The 19,841-nt window shown below is 39.7% G+C and overlaps 1 long non-coding RNA gene and 1 pseudogene across 2 annotated transcripts; one reads left to right on the forward strand and one right to left on the reverse strand.

Annotated features, from left to right (window-relative positions):
• Positions 1-450: 450 nt before the first annotated feature.
• On the reverse strand, positions 451-8,835 carry LOC145494511 (uncharacterized; annotated as a pseudogene). Its single transcript, XR_014050261.1, has 2 exons — positions 7,721-8,835; positions 451-1,264 (listed from the first exon to the last, which is right to left on the reverse strand). The product of XR_014050261.1 is annotated as an uncharacterized LOC145494511 (transcript).
• A 5,372-nt stretch (positions 8,836-14,207) lies between these two features.
• LOC145494517 (uncharacterized) lies at positions 14,208-19,807 on the forward strand. The gene is made up of 6 exons (XR_014050263.1): positions 14,208-14,897; positions 15,166-15,226; positions 15,892-15,964; positions 16,072-16,136; positions 17,160-17,201; positions 19,265-19,807. It is a non-coding gene; the product is annotated as an uncharacterized LOC145494517 (long non-coding RNA).
• The last annotated feature ends 34 nt before the right edge of the window (positions 19,808-19,841 follow it).

Consider the following 19,841-nt stretch of genomic DNA (forward strand, 5'->3'; position numbering starts at 1 on the left):
CAAGGCCAAAAAAGAGAACAAAAACATACAACAAAGAACTTTGGGGAGGTTCATAACCATTTCCCTCTATTAACTTCTATGGCTTTTCTCATGATTCGTGAACTGCGAGCTTTGTACTTTTGCAAGCACGTTTTTTTTTAAACCAATGAGAGCGCTTGTTCTATGGCACTTTATTATAACAAGCGGTATTCTTTTTTGAACTAAGACATAGTATCCCGCCATAATATATTACAGCCCGTCTCTCCCCCGCCCCCCCCCCCCCTCCTCACCCGACCCCGAATAAAGCACGAGGAACAAGTTTTTAACCCTTGCGTTTATTGTGAAAATATTTACGGTATTGTGATACAGTCGATTAGAATGACGTCTATAAGTAGTTTGGTCAGATACATAGAGACAATACAAGACAATTATCTCAGCTACTAAATGATGCTATATTGTCCTTGCTTCTGTAGGAACGCTGTTCAAATATAACAGCTATTGAAGCACTGAATGAGTTCAAATTTCACTAAAAAAAAGTTATGTTTGCCTGAAATATTTCTCGTAACCCTCGACCATGCTTGCCAAAAACTGGTTGAACGCAGCGGGAACTTTCCTTCCGACAATCCACTCGATGTGCTTTGTTGGCAGCCATCCATTGTAGTTATTCTTGGAGAGACTGAACAGCGTGCATGCTGCGCTTGGGTTGCTTTCGTCAGGGATAATCACGTCAATATTGCCTCCGTTGGTCGCTCTCACAGAGCCATCAGCTCCCTTCGGTTTTGACGGATGCAAGGCATTTTTCTGGATCTGGATAAAAGCTCGCTTACCGAACCAGTCGATTTCTTTTGGAGGTGGAAAGAACAAGATGAACGAACGATCCCAAAGCGGGAATGAAATCGGAGTGCGCATGAATCTAACAACTCCTTTATTATCTGGATACGTTTCCAGGATTTCGTGGTCGACGAAAGTCTTATCCCACTTATCTCGTTTATCCTGGTTTTTCGGATCTAAAATTTCCATGTACATCTCCGCCGATAATGGAAGGTCGATCGAAGATAGAATATTTATCGGGACCTCGTCTTCGGGAAGGTTTTAATCCAATATACGTGACCAGGACTTCTGTGCACCTCTTTCCAGCCGCCTTTATCCAGGTCATCTTTGTACCACTTGGCTCTCTCGATTTCCTTCTCGAACGAGAAAGAGGTAAAAAAGTCTTCTTTGGAAGGCATGCTTTGTGCGGGCTGTAGACTCATGGGAGCTGCTGAGGAGGTTGTGAATGCAGACACTGTGGGTTGAGAAATCCAGAAAATTTGCATTAGAAATGGGGCAACTGACCAGGTAAGCTATGAATGCAACCTCTCAGAACCCCCTCGGCCAAGAGGACTTTTCAGTTAGCCCATATGGAGGTCCTGGCAGGACTGGTTGGCTTTTACTGGCTGCTTATCGTTAGCTTTCACTCTAGTTTGCACTTTTCATGTCGTTTTCTTTCTTTTTTTTTTTTCACCAGATTTAAAGGGAAAATATCAAGAGAAAATGAGTTAAAAATATCTGTAACAAAAGTTACTTTATATATATGTTATTTGCCGGCTGGGAGGTCCGTATGGTGAAAAACTGTGAACGAGGTCTTGAAAATGCAACATTTTCAAGCCCGAAACTGTCAGTGGTTGCTTTTAAAATCACTTAAAATCAGACTTTTCTACCGTAAATTGAATAGCAGAAAGCGAGGAAATTCGTTAAGTGTATTCCACAGAAATTCTCCTAAATACAGCAACGATCACTGAGAGAGGTAAACTCGACTGAAATTGACTCAAATTTTACGGCGAGAGAAACATAGGATTACGGGCCATTATGGCGCTAAGCTACAAACAACTAAGCAAACTCTCACAACTTCAAAACACGCAACTGAATTTACTTACAGTGACTTTCCTAATCATTTTAAAGTCAACAGAGATAAACTTGCGTTGACTAATCGTGGTTGGATGTGTAAAAAAGGCGAAAGATTGACGATTATCGCTAACTTTTAGGAGCGAAATTTAGGCAGCGGGGAAAAAATCCGGCCCAAGGGCCGTATCGTAAAAAGCTGGACCGGTCACGTACGTATGACTAGCCAATCAAATTCGAGATTTAGGATTCCGGCCCGCTCAGATGCTTGAGAAAAAAATAATATTTGTTATTTAAATGTGCAACAGATCAATAGTCCAGAGCATGCAATTCGGCTTTTGGAAATGTTTTGATTCGCAGACCAGAAGAATCAATTATTCAATCATCACGTGTATTTGGAGTCACATGGTGCGAGGTCTGTTTTCTTAAAATTTCATGTTAGTTTGTATATGTCGATCAAAATGGCGGCCCGGCCAGGATGCTACAGAACTAGAATTTGAATATGGCAGTCTTGCAATCTGCTGTCCTGCTATTTAACGAGCTTATGAATAAAGCTTGTCATTATTCGTTAATTGTAACCCAATTTCGTGACCGTTATATACAGGTAAAAATAATGAAATTGTGGATTCAGGAAGTTTAAAGGGTGACCGCGTCCAATTATATACAGGTGACCACTATATGCAGGTCAAGTTAACAGTAAATAGAAGGGACGATTTTTGGGAAGTTGTTCAGTGACCGTTATACACAGGGTGACCGCTATATACAGGGCCGTTATATACAGGTTTGACTGTATGCAGCAATATGGCCTGCATGAGAGGGTCCACAATAGGGTTCTCAGATCATGCTTTCCCGCCCATTTTTTCCTGTTAATCCCGCCATCCCGCCCTTTTTTTTTCTGGAAATCCCAATCCCGCCCACTTTTCAAAGACGTTTCTGCGTTAATTATTAATTTGTTAAATTAATAAGTAATTGGATTATTAACGCAGAAACGTTTCAAAAAAAGACATCGCATAAAAGATCACAAAAGAATTCAATGGCTAGCAGATAAGTAAGAACAAATGATTATTAAGTTTCTTTCTGTAAACGGTTTACTGTTTCGCTTTCTTTTGTCCATGTATCAATGAAAGAAAATGATTGTTCATTCCCACATTCAAGAGATGGCCCGTAAACACAATTGACAGTTTCTTTCAAAGCTTTCAGCGTCTTCACTTTCCTTTATAATTTGAATAAAATGGCTTACCTTATGTTTGCATTGCGTTATTTTAATGGCTCTAGTTTCCTGGAGGTGGTTGAGAGCCATTTAGGCGAGTTTTACTTTCTGGCAGTTTGCTTCCCCTAAAGTAAAACTCGCCTAAATGGCTCTAAACCACCTCCAGGAAACCAGAGTCATCAAAATAACGCAATGCAAACATAAGGTAAGCCATTTTATTCAAATTGTTTTCTACACGTAGCATTTAGAGTAATTTTCGAAGCATTCTCCAATTGTCTTACAAATGGCTAAAATTGTAACGCAATGGCCAACAGCATAATGTCACGTATCAATCGTATTCAGGGCTCGAGATTAACGGTACCCAACTAGCCACAGACTAGTAAAAATTCCATTTTGGCTAGTGGCTTTTGCGCTTCACTAGCCATTTTGGCTGGTGAAAATGAAAATTTGTGAGCAATGGAGGCCCAGAGGGAACCAATTAAAAGTTAATTTCAATTTTTTTTACAAAACGAAATCGAGTCAAAGCGTCCAGAATTTAAAACATCAGCTGTAATAAATATCATATATAATTTATTGGCCCAAACAAAAACTTTAAATTACTAAAATACGAAAGAATGATTGACTTTTTTGTTTTTTTTTTCCCTAGAAAAAGCGACGAACAACAAACGAACGAGTCTATCTTTTCGTCGAGGGTCGAGGGTCGAGGGTCGAGGGTCGAGGGTCGAGGGTCGAGGGTCGAGGGTCGAGGGTAATGTTTTTTTTTCTGGGTTTGTTGTTTTACTCCTTGCTGTAGAATCGATTTCCGCCGCTCAGTCAAGTCCGGTCTACATGTTCTTCCCCGATTTGGTTAAATGTAGTCTTCTCGATTCAGATATCTTTTTGGGTCCCATTTCGAGAGTCTAATAATATATCACTGACCTGATTATTTATCTATAACCTTCTATAACATTTAAAGGTCGGTTTTTCATGTGACTTCATCACGCTGGATGCTTTGACCGATGCACTAATGCCATCAACTTTTGAATGGCTTTCCGCGTGGAAATAAACCTAAACATTAAGTTTTGTAGTTGTAATTTCTTCAACAAAAAGATAACACATAGGGACAACAGAATGTGGTTCGCGTTAATACTTGTATTGATAGTGATAATGTTGTGTCAAAGTGCCTCACTCGCTTCGAATTTCGCATTTTCAGCTTCAAACTTTTCACTGTGGAAAACAAATAACAACGCCTTCCCTGACTTCGTTTGTGTACTTTTTTTTTCTATGTCGCTGTAGTCGTTTAGGTCGTGTTACTACCAATGCGATTTCATGGAGTGTTGGCTTCATTGTTTTCCAGTGTTATTGACGGGCCGCGATGAGAAATATTCCTTTGCCATCTATCAAACAGGAACTGTAGGTGAAATCTGGAGGCGATGGAAGCTTCGGAAGCAAATTTACGGCTATTTTCTTCCTTCGGTAAATTCGCTGTCAAAAAAAATATCTGAGTTTTGCGATCTAAATTACCACTCTCCTTCGGTAAACTTGCAGGGCTTTGCGATTGGTCGCGATGAAAAATATCTGTGAAATTTGCGAGCTTATTCACCACGTAAGACGCTCGGTTTATTTTTCTAATTTTCCATACATTTGTCTGTAAATTTGGCCGGGTGGACGCGGTTCGCGGGGAAACAAATCCAGACAAATGTATGGAAAATTAGAAAAATTAACTGAGCGTCCCCTAGCTAAGCTACATCCTTCAAACTTGGTCAATACAATCCTCCACCTAGAATTTTACACCTAGTCAGAATGAATGATAGCCGGGAAATAAATAGAGGAATTTAAAACATATTAAACGTATTCATGGAGAAACTTTTCAAGCAAAATTTCCTCTACGTGTTTATTCAAAGAACTACTTTCACTCGGGAGAAAGCCAGTTCAAATCCAGTTCTATTTTCGCGGCAGCCGTTTCTAATGCTGCTATTACCCTTTTTTTCTCTTGAAAATCCTGTTTTTCACCTGGATGCCTACTCAACTATCCACAGAAAAACACTGACTCATATTTTGCCATTCGGCAGGTGCGAACTGTGTGATTTCTTTCATCACAATTAAGCTTACATAGCGTTGACCGGTATTTCCAAGCGCGGAAGATGCGTCTCTGATCTTGGCAGAGGTTTCTTCAAGTTCATATCTTTTAGCTCTTGCTTCCTTAAGTTAAACTTTAATTCTTGCCTCTTTTCAGGGGCACCCAACGACCGTTTTCTCTCAAATGCTTTTAAACGCTATTTTAGGTTATCTGGAGTACTTTTAAAGCTCTGTAGGATAATTTTAGGTTGCGCTAAAAAAAATTATGTGTTCGGTTATTCTAGGGGAACTTGAGTATTCTCGAATTTATTAGGGTTTTTTTGTCCATTCCCCCAAAACCTTAGGTCTTATCGCCTTTCCGAAAATGATAGCTGACCTTTTTTCGGTACCCAAAACGACATTTTTTACAATTCGTAAAACAAAAGACATTAAATTTCTCATATCACGAAAGTTCGAGGTGACAATTCTCTTCAGAAAATCAGAGGGGATTAAAGGCCTTCCGAACAGATAATTTATTGAAACGATCCGTTGGGTGCCCCTGTCTTTTCCTCAATGAACCTTTCACATGGGCTAAGTAACTGACGCCTGCTTGTCGGAAGATAAACGTCGCTCGTTTTCGGTACTGTACTCGATACTCGTCCGCATCATTGTTCAGTTCAGCCCGACGTGGAGACTTTTTTTCGTGCAGGAGATTTTAAATTTGATTCAGGGCTTTGTAACAGCTCTGTTGACGCTGTTTGACGCTTCAAGCTGCTTTTTACTCTCTCAGGCGGCGTTGTTAGCCGAGCAATCATGTTCAGGACTAGTCTTTAATTACCTTTTGTGGCCTTCAGGGAGAAAATGAAGATCATCTTTCGCTTGATACCGCGCGGACAATGTTGAGGTAAACCCTTTCTTCCTTAATTCCCCTGGATAATGCAAAAGATCACAGTCGATATCCGACAAAAATTTCTCTTTTGATTTCCTATAATTCATTCTGATTTTTAAAACTGCAAAAGACAAAATGCCCGTACGCGTTGCTGACTTTGCTCCTCTTCAAGTGTTTGCGGAGTGGCGCAAAAACGTTCCCAAGTGGGCGGGTAAACTTTGAAGTTTGATTGTCAAAACTTTGAATTTTGATTGACCGGCAGTTGAAAGGGACGGTAAAACTTTTTTTGAACGTTTCCTCCACCGGGCCCTTCCTTTGTAATAGCTAGTAGTTACAGTGTAGTCACGGCATGTATTTCAGAAAATTTATTGAAAAGTTCGACTGATCGTGTGACAGGAAGTCACGCCAACATTTAACCAAATTACGTTTGATGTTAATAACAAAGCAAACACACTTCAATGTAGTGAAGCCTCCGATTCACGACTCCTACGATTTGTAGCATTTGAAAAAAAAAAACTCAGAAAAAAAAAATTACCCTCGACCCTCGACCCTCGACACTCGACACTCGACACTCGACACTCGACACTCGACAAAATGATAGAACGAACTGCTTGCCGCTAATAATAAGTCATGCGTGAAATCATGCGGGTCATGTTTCATGCGCGCAGCATCTGGAGGTCACGTACGCTTTCAAAAAATTAAAAAATTCGCAGTTGTTTGAAAATTTGAATGATGCCTATATAATATTGATGCCTCTGTTTGCAACTTGTAAATAAAGTTAAGATGGAATGAACTGTTGTGTTCATGAGAAATCGTGAATCGGCATTTTGAAAGAAAGGAATGTTTTTCTGCGGCTAGTTGCGAAGTTAAAGTTCTGTGGGAATTTCAACGTCTGGGCCGCCGGTGATAGAACCTATCTTCTATTTGTAAAAGAGTTCACTAAATTAGCCTCATGCCATTATATTACTGGCTTAGATATTAGTAGATATTCACCTATTGATATAACTGAAATGTTACTAAAATAACAAAGAATTGTGACTTCTGAACGGATGACCGAACCTGGGCTTGAAATGATATCCTGACTTAAGACCCTGACTCGAAATTCTGACCAAAAATTCTGACTGGGGATCCTAATTCGACATCCAACACGAAATCCTGACCAGAAAATATGTATCCCTGCGCAAGAAGCCAAATATTCGGGCTCGAATTCGCTCAAACGCGCGGATCGGCGCACACCAAGTGTTCCAAAAATGCAAAATATTTTGAGTTATTCAATGACAGGGGTGGCGAATGGTAAATGCGAGACTTTGCGAGACGACGAGATTAGCGTTTTTCTTTGCAAGCCCGAGACATTTTGATTTCTTCAATTACGAGACCGAGACTTTAAAGTGTTTTAAATGCGAACTCAAAGACGTTCAGGTTCTAAGATGTTGTGATGTCATTTAACTTTATAAATGAATAGACAAATCCGGGTACTTGACGACTTTCTTAGCCTTGAAAACAATCGAGACTGCGAGACAGCTTTGTGAGAAAAATTGAGACTGCGAGACGCACATAACCGCTAAAAAACGAGACTGCGAGACCCGTGAAATTCGGCGAAAATTTTGCGAGACCATGGGTTTTTGAAGGACCAGTCACCACCCCTAATGACGTCAGACTTAAAGAGTCACCTCTAGGCTAGAATACGGAGTAACTGAGGTACGTCGGCATCAAAGTTTTCATACCTTAGAGTTTTTCACAGTGTTCGATCTCAGGTGGTTCTTTGTTCTCCGGCCGACTGAAAAGCAGCTAGAAACAACGGATGAGTAAAATGAGTTCGATAATCAAATCAACCTTGAATAAGACAATAATCACTCTGTCACGCCCCTGTTAAAGATACTGCGCTACTCATAGGTGCGTGTCAAAAAAGGAAATTCATATCGTGACAAGGACCGTGACAGTAATCAACGACCAAACAGATTAACATAACTAAGCTTGAGCGACAAGTTGATCACGTTAACATAGAATACATTTACAATAAGGAATGATCTGTAATTCAGAGTAGAAAAGCAACGTGTTCGGTTACGGTTGAGATTTTTGGTGAGCTTTGTGACGAATAAAAGATTTGAAACGAGACTAGTGTTGGGTGAACTGGTGATTTCCAACACCCCTTTCGAGCCAAATCAATACAAAGTCACGTAAAAATGGGTCAGTACGTGGACCCCCCAATCTGGACCCCTACTGGACCCCCTACTGGACCCCCATCTGGACCCCATCTGGACCCCTTCTGAACCCCCTACTGGACCCCCATCTGGATCCCCATCTGGACCCCCATTTCGACCCCCATCTGGACCCCCTATTTTTTCTTCCCGAAAATACGGGCTCCTGATTTAAATAATTTAACTTAGAACATAACACGATGAAGTCTATTTAAACCGGGAGCAAAATGTGAAGAAACAATGAATTTACGCAGCGTTGTGAATAATATGATGGCTGTAGCCGGAGTTAACTGAGTTTATTTTTTAGAAACCTGGTTAAAATTCCCAAAAAACCTCACTCGGTTAAAGGTTGATTATGATGAAACAACGGGGTTATATTTAATGAGCGGCTAAATTGAAATTGGTCATGAAGTGTGAACTCAGTTATCGACGTCATGACACGGATAAACCAACAAAACGACAGACTTTGAGAACTACGGTCTTTTATTTTCTGATTCTTTTTCTTTGTTTTCGTGTCCTTCAGTTTCTTTACATTCACGGCTAAGGCCGTCTGTCTTCCTTCTCATGCGTACTATACACGAATTTCCAAGGCATTTCTTGCAAACACGATGTTGATTTTGTGTAGACGTCAGTGTCTTCCATCGCTGTCGAATGAATCATCCTCGAATTTGACTCTATCTGAAAAATCAGCGATGGAATCTTACTGTGCATGACTTTAATACCATGGCTTTCATAGAGAGCACCTCAGAATGAACATCGAGTCCTTTCACTAAGAACTTTGCATATTCTTTCATTTATGACAAAAAGAAACACTCGCTGCTAAGCATCTTTATCGATAGAGAAGCGTGGATTATGGCATCTAGGAATTGGGAAACGTCTCAGTCTACAGCTGTTATGTTTGCCGAAAATGCACTTCTCTTAACATTGTTCACGAATTCATTCATTCATCTGCATTTCTTGCCATTTTAACGAACTGCCCCTTCCCTTTGACGTACTCTTGTGTTCTTTGCGGAGGTCGATTAAAATTTCTCCTTCTAAGGTAAATGAGCGCTTCTTGTTCAGGCCATGGCACAGGTGTGAAGGTTCCTTGCTAACTTGACTGATATGGTATAGCCGACATATATTAGGAAAAAGCTAGAAATCCGTTCTAGTAATACAACTGTTTCAAACTGTTGTTACCGGTTGCCATGGCCAGTAGAAGATTATGCACTTGTTTGTGCCACAGTGAACAACATTTCACATACAGACCATGATGACTGACACATTTCACGAAAAAGCCAATGCACGGCACTGTTAAGAGACCACTACCCTGGGTTAGACCACGCAGAAAGGTAGTTTAAAATTAACCTCACTCGGTTAAAAAAATCTATTGTTCTTTAATTAATTTCCATGGTAACCGTTAACCCGGTTTAAGTCCAATGAACTGCCGAAAATAGCGGCCACTCACGATTTTTCGGTAACCCGGTTAATCGTAATCAGGAGCCATAATCGGGGAAGGAGACTGTAAGCGCGCACCATTTCTAGTATTGGGGCTGTCCCCATGATATGGAACAAATTGCGCCATCCCGTGCGGCACACGCGCGTACATGCTGCGAGGATTTTTGCGGATGTAGCGCGGGGAAATGGCGTCCGAAATTCCCGAAATGTTTGATGCTTTTGGCCCACATTTCAATACCTTCACGTCTGTTGGAATTTTGCTCCAGTGTTTTCGTCGTAAGCTGCTCCAGTTTGAGTGAAGTAAGACGGTGTCAAATTTAGTTATGTGCCGCTTTATTTATCACTGAACAAGTTGTGTTCCGCAGCTCCTTTTACAAGGGCTCCACATTACTCCACTCTAAGTTTCACATATGTTGAAGATTAACAGCTTTTCCAAAACACAGCAAAAAACCAGTTGGATATATTTGGATATGGCAGCGTTTCAGGACTGCAAAGTTTCTCTCTCTTGTCACACGCTTCCGAGGATTTCACCAGAGTCTATCTCGACCGAGCAGTAAAAAAAAAAAATAATTGCAAGTTTGAAATTCGCCTGAATCGTAGGCAACGCTTGATGTTTTATTAAGGCCCAATAAGTGACAATAAAGTTTATGTCTGTAGATGCTGCTCAGTTTTGTTTGTGTAAAAATCCAATAAGTTGATTGTTGTCGATGAAAAAGAGCGCCCGCCGATGCGTGGTTTGCACAGTCAGTAAAACATGACAAATTGGACTTCCCTACGTTCGAGTGAAAACGTACATCGAACTCATGTATCTCTAGTTTTTAAATATGTTTAAGGTTGATAAATGTTTGAGAACATATTAAAAGCGTAGCTGAAAATATGTGAATACGGCAGAAATAATCAGCTTTCTTTAATCAACTCGAATAGTCAAGGTACTCGAATAAAGATTTCTAGTTTGTTGGTTGAGTTATCAAAACTCCTCGTCTATTTAATTTTATTTTCGTAGTGTAAAATTTCACTATGTTAAAGAAACACTCATCATGTTAGTAGCCTTTTGGCGTTAGTGAAAATTGTTGCGGCATCTCGGCACAAAAGACAGCGAAAGAAATCTTTGTCTAGATTTGTTGACAATTGAAAACACCGACTCGGACTTGAAAGTGCCCGCGCTGCACTATGCAAATGAGCTACTTGTACGCGTCAGACTTTCCTTTTAAAAAACTTCTGCAAACTCGCCAAAAAAACAGCAGAAAAGATAAGAAACTATCAAAACAGGGTTTATAAGCATTGTTTGGGAAACTCACAAATTAACTCGATACCAGAGTAAAGAGTTTTCTAACATAATTTTCTTTGTACAACAAGCGCAAAAGCTTACGCGTGCAACTAGCGCGAGCATTCATTCACAGCGCGAAATCGAAGTCATGTTTTCGACCTTGAAAAACTCACCTTTTCCATTAGCTCAGAGCATAAAACTACATATAAGAGCCCTGGTTCTTATTCCCTGCCTTATTCCCTGTCATCGCTGTGAAAAATCTGGAAGAGAATCTCGCAACTCTCACCATTTGATCACGCAACGTGACAACATCCACGCGAGAGCCCCCGACATGTGCGTGGATTCGCGCGGATATATGACGTCAAGATGGCGCAATTTGTTCTAAAAATAGAAAAATTGTCCCATATCATAGGTACACGCAGATCCCAAGACTTGCGGTCTCCGTCCCCGATTATAGCTCTTGTCGTAATTGATTAGTTAGAAATAACCCGGTTAACTCTCATAGTGCAGCCGCAGCCATTATATTATTCTAGACACAATGCTACGTGAATTCATTAATTTCTTCGCATTTTGCTCACTGATTAAATAGACTTCATCGTGTTATGTTCTAAGTTAAATTATTTAAATCAGGAGCCCGTATTTTCTAGAAGAAAAAATAGGGGGTCCAGATGGGGCTCCAATTGGGGGTCCAAATGGGGGTTCAGAAGGGGTCCAGATAGGGGTCCAAAAGGGGGTCCAGTAGGGGGTCCACGTTTTGTACCGACCCCGTAAAAATCTCGATTATACAAATAGATTCCATGTTGCCGTACGTCTGTTCAGTAATTGATCGCAGAAGACGTCAAAAAAATGTCGTAAGAACATAAAAAAAAATGTACATAGCCGAGTATGTCACTGAGGTTCTTACCACATTTTGACGTCTTCTGCGATCTATTCCTAAAGAGACGAGCGGCAACATGGAATCTATTTCTTTCATATGATAAAGAAAAAAATGTTAAGGACGTCTCTAAGCGTCTGTCCTCTAGTTGATCATAGGTAAGAACCAATCAAAATGGGAGAATAATTCCATCTATTATGTTAAACTATTCGCCGAAGCAAAAACTATGTGCGTGCATGCTCTGCGAGACAGAGTTCTGCTCGGTCAGAGATTAGAGGAAACCTCTGCTCGCAACCACTCGTCTAGAATCTGGAAAGAATAAATTAAAAATACCGGCTTTTGACAAGTTTTAAGCGGTTTAAAACTAAAGCATGGCAGATAAGATTCAAGTCGTTGTCCGTTTGCAAGACTGCCGACAATATCTACTACCCCGTGGTTGGCTAAAAATTGCAATTGCCAACACTGCACTGACAAGGGTTCGATCGTCACGATTTAAAACTTGTGTCCGACGAATAACTGGTCATCTTTGATCTTTTGCTGTTTTCACAGTAGCCTGCGAATGCAGACGTATTTCCGGCTGTCGTTTGTCTCCGCCGAAAATAACGTCTGCGAACCCGAGCCAGGAAACGATTTCTGTGACGTAGAGATTTTAAGCCAATCACAGTTTAGCTCAAGTAGCCCCAGAACTACTGCGCGAGTTATTCGCTGCGAGGAGCACTCGAGTTTCATTCCATCATGGAAGCTGATTGGCCAAGGAGAAACAAAAGTCATTACGTCGGAGACAAGCGACAGCCGGAAATACGTGTGCGTTCGCAGGCTATTTTCACAGTTCCAGAATCTATTGCTGTACATTAATCGAATTCAACAAGCTCTTCATTGTCAAAGGCACGTGATGTGAGGGTTGATAGTTTAAAATTATTTAACAACATATTGTCCATCAGTTTCCGAAGCATGTGCTGAACAGCGTGGTCTCAAATGAAGCCAGTCTTGGTTTAATTCGTCTGTTTTTTTGTCGCTGGTTACCTCGTAGAAGTTTGCGAAATTTCTGTAGTAAGCCATAACTGATGAAAATAGAAATCTCGAGCTCATAATTTAATTATTAAATAAAGCATGCAAGGAAGTGATGGGAACAATCTAGAAGTGTAGAAGGAAACACGAGCGAAGAGCGAGTGCTTTTCCCTGCTTCTTTAGTGTTCTCGTCACGTGACAACAAGGCCACGGTCAAGGCTTTCATATTTGCTTAGTACTCAGATTAAAATAGAGCTTTACTTTTTCTGAGAGACTGGCTTTAGCAAAGTTTTACTTTTAGATTGCGCGCGTAAAATGGTTTTGTTAAGGAGCTTACGCGATTGTATCAACTCAGTGTTTGCCAGGTTTCTAAATTATTTGTTTTAAAGAGCGTCTGAATTGGTCTTTGTTTAAAACACACACCACCTGAGGTCTTCTTGTTCATTTGAGGCAAACCTGTGTTGTTTTCAATTCAGTTGCGAAATTTTAGTTAAGTTTAATTTGCGAGAGAAGTGAGTTCTGCTGCACGTACACAGAAATGAAAAGACCCGGATGGTCTCGTGAGCTTTTCCATAGTTAATAAGGGGGAATGTTTATGAAGCCCGACAAACATACACTATGCATGAGTTACGTAATAAAACATTTCTATTGGTTAGCTCCTCGGTCGGTAGTAGATAGTAGTAGTAACTATTGTGTTTTTGTGCACGGTCAAGGCCAAAAAAGAGAACAAAAACATACAACAAAGAACTTTGGGGAGGTTCATAACCATTTCCCTCTATTAACTTCTATGGCTTTTCTCATGATTCGTGAACTGCGAGCTTTGTACTTTTGCAAGCACGTTTTTTTTAAACCAATGAGAGCGCTTGTTCTATGGCACTTTATTATAACAAGCGGTATTCTTTTTTGAACTAAGACATAGTATCCCGCCATAATATATTACAGCACGTCTCTCCCCCGCGCCCCCCCCCCCCCCCCCCCCCTCCTCACCCGACCCCGAATAAAGCACGAGGAACAAGTTTTTAACCCTTGCGTTTATTGTGAAAATATTTACGGTATTGTGATACAGTCGATTACAATGACGTCTATAAGTAGTTTGGTCAGATACATAGAGACAATACAAGACAATTATCTCAGCTACTAAATGATGCTATATTGTCCTTGCTTCTGTAGGAACACTGTTCAAATATAACAGCTATTGAAGCACTAAATCAGTTCAAATTTCACTTAAAAAAATTATTTTTGCTTGAAATATTTCTCGTAACCCTCGACCATGCTTGCCAAAAACTGGTTGAACGCAGCGGGAACTTTCCTTCCGACAATCCACTCTATGTGCTTTGTTGGCAGCCATCCATTGTAGTTATTCTTGGAGAGACTGAACAGCGTGCATGCTGCGCTTGGGTTGCTTTCGTCAGGGATAATCACGTCAATATTGCCAGAGCCATCAGCTCCCTTCGGTTTTGACGGATGCAAGGCATTTTTCTGGATCTGGATAAAAGCTCGCTTACCGAACCAGTCGATTTCTTTTGGAGGTGGAAAGAACAAGATGAACGAACGATCCCAAAGCGGGAATGAAATCGGAGTGCGCATGAATCTAACAACTCCTGTATTATCTGGATACGTTACCAGGATTTCGTGATCCACGAAAGTCTTATCTTACTGATTAATAAAGCATTTTTCTTCATTCGCCTTTAATTTATTACATTTCTTTTCTGTTCCTGTGCATTCCCTCTTCCAGTATATGTCAGTCGCCACTGTAGCCTCCGAAATCTGAAACTTCGTTAAAATCTATCATTTAATCGGATCGGGGATAAATGTGACGCAAATTTTCAGTTCGATGCATGCTGTTGTTCTGATCAATTATGATTACAAATTTGAATTGTAGATTTAATTCAAAGAGCGCACGCTTGCGCTGATAATTATTCATCGCAACTCCGACTTGCCATGACCTTCGTTGGTCTCTGGTTTATGTTTCTGCAAAGAAGATGAACGTTTGCCACACAAAGCTGGTAAACAAGACGACCGGCGTAAGTATAATGGAAAGGAGAAATGCTCCAAAGCGAAATTATGGATAATGAAACGGCACTGAACGAGATAAGCCAGTGTAAACTGACTCGAAGGTAAGACACACGGGGTTTACAATGGAAGTTGCGAGCAGAGCTTTTTATCTCTGAGCATAACAGTTAAGTCTTCGAAGGATGCTTCTCCTGTTGGTAGAATTATAGAAATAAATTCTAAACCAATTGATATTTGTTAACATTCTTGGTGTAAGTTTTCAACGCCGCTTCCCAACCGGCGACTAACGGAGACACGGAGAACGTTGTTTATGTTGAGGCAAACAACTCTTTCTCCAGGACAAAATTGATGTACAATCTTTTCATTTTTCAGATAGACTGTAAACAACAGTTTTAAAAAGGCGAAGTGTAGAAGACTATAGTAAGCATTTTCAGTAAGTATGGCATTAAAATCTTTTTGAACGCAACAGTATTTAATTTGGGACCATTGTATCGTAAAATCTCCACAATAAGCCTTGGCATCGTATTTCTTTAAAAACTTTTTTGGTGGGGGATTATTTTGGAAAAAGATTTTGTGTTTCAAATATATTTTGATTCATATTTCGAAGTGACTTTTGAATGAGAAACGTTAAGGGCATTGAAGTATAGGGTAAACCTCCACAGCCACGGACATGAAGCACGAAGGCATTTATATTCTACAGTTCACTGAACAGTTGTAGGAACATCACAAATCTATGGAGACATAAAAATCGAACAAATTCTGCAATAGCTGGCTTACATTTGGAAGAAGTTATATTTCACTTTAAGAGCCAAATCTAATTTTCGACCCCTGAGCTTACATTTTGCCTTTTTTTTAAGGGGAGGGGGGTACTTGTTATGTGGGCTGGTATTTGGGGAGTTTATTTTCGGAAATAGGAAGGGGGTTTTCTCTGAAGGGTGTACAGAATTTACGGAGATGTCTTATGGTTCAATATTTGAATGCATCGGACATTGATAATAGATCTGTTTAATGTTAGACTTTGCTCTGTGGGGGTTGAAATCATATCGTTAGAGTTCAGCTTTCAAAATACTTATTTATGTTTTCGTGTACTTTTTTTAGGCACGTTTGTGAAATAAAGAGATGAAAAGGCGTAACTCAATTCTGTTATGCCTACATTAGCAGTGATCTTAAGGTGAGTATTGGATAATATAGTGTAATGTTGGCGAAAATACTCTACCGTTATAGCTCAAGATGTAATCTTAGCGACTAATTTTCTTTTTTTCTTTCACACGGTACAAGACTTGCAGACACAGCGCATGAAGCTTGTGAAGTACGTTAAGTTGATGATTGGCTGTTTGCGGCCGGTAAGTGATTTTCAGTTGAATCTTTTGCCATATCTAGAAAACAAGAAGCCCTTTGCACAATGCAATCACCGGGCTGGTCACATGGTACAAAATCACACATGCTGGGACGCAAGTTTGCACAGTGGGACTTCAAAAACAAAGCAACTCGTACCAGTCTCCCACTGAGCAACTTGCGTTCCAGCATGTGTGATTTTGTACCATGTGACCGGATCGTACAAAGAGCATATCCTATAAGAACACAGGCACGACGTAAAAGGGGGGAATACTGGGTTCAAAAAATTTTAATTCAAGCTGTGACGGATCAGAAGGATCTGAATTTAGATAACGTGCAACTCCCCACCCCTCCCCCACCCAAAGGCTATGGTATTGACGTGTTTTACATTAGTATGATTTCCGTTTTCAAAAGGAATTATAATTCTTCAAGTTCTAGTTAATTTAAAGTTACCCAGGGACATTCTGGTTCACCGGGATACCGCATTAGTATTGGGGTTTGAGAACTGAAACAAGGTTAAGCTAAGAATGTATGAGTTCCCGCACTTTTATAAATCGATACAGTTTGTAAAATGTTCTACAACACATTGACAAAATTATCATCACGACGCAGAAGTTACCATGGCAACACTAGAGGCAACACTAGAGGCGACCTTATTGAAATATAGCTTTTGTGGAGGTTAAAAAATACCAAGGAAAGGGGTCTGTGATGCCGTTAAATTTTAAACATCTATGGTGGCAATCAACCCCTATACGTTGCGCTTAATAATGCTTAATACTGACGCACAGTGATTCGACACCGTTATGATGAGCAACCGCGAAACAAAGGTTATCGATTCAGCTCAGTAAATTGGTGTAGGAAATCTGAATTTTGGATGGGAAAAGCTTGTGTAAGTTGGTTTAACAAAGACTTTAAAACAATGTTGAATGGAAGTACCTAAAAGCATAAGCCGATGTTTTTCCTATTAAATCTGCAGGTGATTGGCTTTTTTCATGATTATATTTTATTAATTGTATTTCTTCTCTTCGCAGCGGTTCAAACTGTTATCACGCTGACAACAGCATTCTCTCATGGTAAGTTAACAATATTTACTTATAATTAATTACATTTTTGTTTATTTTATTGCCTTATTGTTATCGATAAGAAACGACGTCACATATCCTCGCTTAAAATTCGCTTAAAATTATTTGTATTTTTTTTTGGAAAAAAACTTCGAAGTAGTTACAACTTTCAGGGGAACTAATTCCGAATAAATCGAGACTCGTAAGCTTACATTGTCATGGTTGCCTCAGGTCAGGTAATGGTAATGGCAAAATAGAATATTTCAAAATCAAAGAAAATTAAGGGATTTGGAAAATTGACATTTTCGGAAAGGAGTTAAGAAGCAACACTTTGTGAAAACCAGCGGAACCTGAACTGAACTGACACGTTTTGTGTAAAGTAAAAGAAAGAAAAAAGTTCACACGGACTACAGTACACCGTTTGTTTTGACTTGTCACGTATTGACAGACATGGTTCGAGTTATCGAGGGTAAGATTATATAGAAAATCGTCCTGAAGGGAAACGAAAATTGCTTCAAGTTAGCGGGAGGTCCGAGTTATCGAGAGTTCGAAGTTACTGAGGGTAACAAGTGCTTGGTCAGCGGTCACCTTTAAAAAAAGCACATGACCTCGATGAACTATAATCCTGAGCTCGCGATGTAGTGACGTGCTACTGGCCAGCCGATACCTTGTTTTGACAGGTGTCAATTGACCATAACATGGATGTCAAAGATCAAAGACGTACGCTGTAAACCAAAACTTGGAATTAGCTGGAGTATGGCTGCCATGTTGCGCGACGTCGTCGTTGGGCGCACGCGCCCGCGATCCCTGACGCAAGCCATGTTGACCATGAAAAAAGAGTTGAATGGGTTTCTATTTCACGTATTGTTTCTAGTGATATTTTTACTTTGGACTGAGGAAGCTCCTTTTTTGTAACTCGTTTGACCAGCTTTAAGGAGTGAAGAGTAATATAATAGAATGCAAGGATAACAAAATTTCAGAATAGAAAGTGGAATAACGGCCGCGGGAATGAGGTATAACGTGTTATTGTTTGCAATCAGATCGCGTCTTCTTGAAATAATCAAAAGACGAGTTTCGGAGATTTTCGCGGCCTAACGACATATGTGGCAAATTTAAGGAGAAATTAGAGAGAATGATAGTTAAAATGTCAAAAAATTTCTCCACTTCATCTGATAATCTCTGTAAAACATTAACAGGCACTGTAAAAGGAACTTTGCTCCTACTCTTGTCTTTGACATATCGTCTCATTAACTTTACATTTTAGTTTCGCACCTGGGACACAAAACATGTCAAATTATGTACTTGAAAATGCAAAATATCCTCAGTCAGTGAAATTTCGCTCGTTGATGAATAAATGTACGTAGTACGGTGGTCATGATATTATTGCAGCCAAACTGGAGCGATTGTACAATACCGGGCCAGTTATTAACATATCCCTCAAGTCTTCTGAGAACGAACCATGTAGAAACTAAAGAAACCATTCAAATTCAATGAGATGTAAATGAGTGCCCAGTATTCTACAATCTAGCCGTCAAACGTTTGTCTGTATTAATTCTAGGGTTATATGTCTTGCATACCCAAATAATTTAAGAAGCTGTACGATAAGTAGCCAACAAAACACTAGTCGAATTTATTTTTCTTAAATTTCCAGCAACTGTTAATTCACAAATATGTGACGGCCTCTTTGAAAATCACCTTTTGTGGCGCGTTTTTGCTTTTAATTACTTCACGTCAATATTTCGTTTTTAACTGAGATAAACCTAAATATTCGAATAAGTTCATACTTAAAAATTTATAATCATTTAGTGATATGTTACTGTGCTTGACTTGTTGTACAACGCCAGAATAGTTAAGAAGACTTACAAGTGTGAGCTTGATACTCAAGAATTGTTTGAATTATACGTTACAAACTGTCTTGTCCGCAAGATGTTTGGAGTAAAATTCAAGACAAAATTTGAATTTTGCTACTCTTAGGCCAGTTTAAGACAGACAGTTTACGACAGAGTTATCATTATTCAGTAATCGTTTTTTAAAAAAAACTTTATTTTAATGTTTATTTTTCTGTTTTTTTCCAGGAGTGAAAGAATGACATCGTTCTGTTGAATCATTATTGAAGGCGCTGTATAACGAAGCTCATACACGCAAATACAGTTAATAAATAACGTGAAAGCTCTCTACACGAGTCTTTTGGCGAGATGTCAACACGCGCTCTTAAAAGGGGCCAAGAGGTTTACAAATAAAATTACAAGTCTTTTGGTGAAAAACGTTTGCGCTGTCGAAAAAAACTAAGTCTTTTTGCGGGAAGAAAGTCTGCGCTTAGAGTCTAGAAATTTATCAAAAATAATCTAAGTCTTTTGGCGGGAAAAAAGTCTGCTGTTTTAGATGGAGTCTAGAAATTTGTCAAAAATAAACTAAGTCTTTTGGCGGGAAAAATCTGGGCAGTTCGCTGTCAGATTTGCCCCATCAAACGCCAGCATTTATTTTGACTTGTTCCTAGACCCTGTTTAAACGTGCAGAAAGTTTTCCCGCGTCGGCAACCCTACATAGTCAAAAAACAGTAAAAGAGATAGCCTACATTTTCATTAGTTTCCAGGCCCCTTTAAAAGCGCAATATTTTTAAATTTATTTTCCTTGTTTTGTTTCTTTATTATT

This window comes from Orbicella franksi, chromosome 8 (genome assembly GCF_964199315.1).
Source record: "Orbicella franksi chromosome 8, jaOrbFran1.1, whole genome shotgun sequence".
In the NCBI taxonomy this organism is placed as follows: Eukaryota; Metazoa; Cnidaria; class Anthozoa; order Scleractinia; family Merulinidae; genus Orbicella; species Orbicella franksi.